Below are 2,358 nucleotides of genomic sequence, written 5' to 3'. Positions count from 1 at the left end.
ATCCAAACGCCGGAACAAAAAAATCCCCCTCTGATGAGTTTAATCAGGCACCGAGTCTGCGTTCAATCAGCCGCGGGGTGCCTGGGCAGCCTCAGCCCGGCAGCAGCTCCAGCAGCGCCCACTGAGCCCCCCGAGGGGTCCCCAAAGCTGGGGGTCCCCGGGCCAGGAGAGGGATGGAGATGTTGAGGAGGAGATGGAGATGTTGAGGAGGAGATGGAGATGGCTCGGGAGAGGCTTCGCCGTGCGGGGGGTGACATTCCTCCCGAAATGAATCCACATTCCAGCCAGTGCTGACAGAGTGATGAGGGGGGACAGATGGCGGGGGGAGGGGGAGCCCCTTCCTCCCCGCGAGGAGGAGGAGGTGGAGGAGGATGGGATGAAGTGCCGAAATCTGGGAGTCAGCCAGAGGTTGGGGGAGATTGCCAGGGCCTTTGGAATCCACGGGGGCTGCAGGCAGGAGAGTCAGCCCTGGTGAGGCTCGTCTGGGTCTGATAAGTGCCCGAAGGACTGTGCAGTTATGGGACAAGAGCGTCCCTGCCAGCACCGAGAGTGTCCCTGACAGGACCAGGTCCCAACAGGAGCAGGGGTGTCACTGATGGGACCACACGTGTCCCCAGCAGGACACAAATGTGTCAGTGACGGGATACAGCGTGTCCCCAGCTGGATCAGGTGTGTCCCTACTGGGACTGAACATGTTCCCCATGACACCAAGGATGTCCCTCATGGGACAAAGCGTGTCCTCACTGTCCCTCAGCACTGTGTGACTACACCAGGACCAACCACGACCCTGGGGGGACCAAACACGACCTCGGAGGAGACAAAGGCACCTGGATTACCCCATGCTTACCCTGGCTGGGGCTGCAGCTCAGACACCAGCAGGTACATCTCCCTGACCCCAAATTCCATCAGACCCAAGCAGAGCCCCAAGGGCAGCACCCACTGTCCCACCCCCAGTCGAGGGCACACAGGCTGATTTGAGGGACCACGCTGCTTTGGGGGCTGGAAAGAGTCGTGGAGGTTCCCTGCACTCAAACCCTGCTCACACCCAGGCCGGGGCTCACAGGAGTGTGCAAGGGGGGCTGGGGGTCCTGGGGGCTGCAGCTCTGGGGGAGCTGCCGGTTGTTGCCCAGGCTGGAGCTTTTAGAGCCCCTGGAGTCCCTCGCAGCCCCCACAGCCTGGCCCCCCGCCAGCCAGGGAAGGGTTTTGTTTCCTTCCAGGCCGGGCGAGTGCAGTTTCAATGGAGCCCACACAAAAACTCCCTGTGGGGTGAGCCCGCGGCGGGCCGAGGGGGGGATGAGGCGGGATGACCTCAGCGATGACTTCATTCCGCTCTCAGCTCCCAAAATTCATGGGAACCTTATAAGGAAAGGACTAAAAATACAGCGGGAGGGGCGCGGGCAGGCCCCGCTGCCCCTCCCCAAAACGAGCCCTTGGGGATGCTGTGTGCAGGCGAGCAGGAGCCACGCTGGGGCCACCAGAGCGCCGGGGCTGTTCCCAGGGTGGGGACAATTGATAGGGACCCCAAAATCGGGAGAGCAGAGCCGGGCTGTGAGCCGTGGATGTCCCCCCCAGGGAGGCATCACCACCCCCGGCCAGCACGGTCCCTTCCAGTGACACCTCCAGGGACAAGCCGGGATGGGGGGAGGTGGCTCGGTCACCCTCTCGCCCGCCCTTCACCCGGGTCAGACCCCGGAATAGCTCCCGCAGGCTAAAATCAGCTCTGGCCCGGCCTGGGGGGCTCTCCCAGCTGCCGGGTCGTGACCCCTCAGCAGCGGCCGTGCCCCGGCTCGGTGACAGCTGCGGCCAGCCCGGGGCGCTGCGGATGCCTGGGGCCGAGCCCGGGGGCAGCCTCGCCGGGAATGTGCGCCTGGGGCCGTCCGTCAGCAGCGGGGAGGATGGCGGGGTCCCGGCGGTGATGGATCCCCCTGGGACGATGCTCCCCCGTTCCTGGACTGATGATTCTCCCTGGAACAATACTCCCTGACCCCCGGGTGATGCTTTCCCATGCCTGGGGTGATCCCCCCTCGTTCCTGGAGTGATGTCCTGCCGGTCCCAGTGTCCCTGACCCCCATCCCTGCACCATTTCTTCCCCCAGATCGCTGGGGGTGACAGGGTTCTTCCCCCAGACACCTGACAGCCTGAGGACCCCGGCCCTTCCCTGGCCCCAGCGATCCCAGCCCAGGATGTGCCATGTGGACCAGGAATGTGGCACAGGAGCGGATGAGAAAGGCTGGGAAAACCCCTGGCCAGCTCCTACACACACGTACCAGCATCGTGCCTCAGTTTCCCTTCTCATCCAGCCTGCCAAGAGCCAGCCACAGGCAGGAAGGGGATGAGGAGAAGAGAGAGGTGGAGGAG

This window comes from Parus major, chromosome 25LG1, assembly GCF_001522545.3.
Source record: "Parus major isolate Abel chromosome 25LG1, Parus_major1.1, whole genome shotgun sequence".
NCBI classification, from domain to species: Eukaryota; Metazoa; Chordata; class Aves; order Passeriformes; family Paridae; genus Parus; species Parus major.
Note: the sequence above shows the minus strand (reverse complement) of the source record.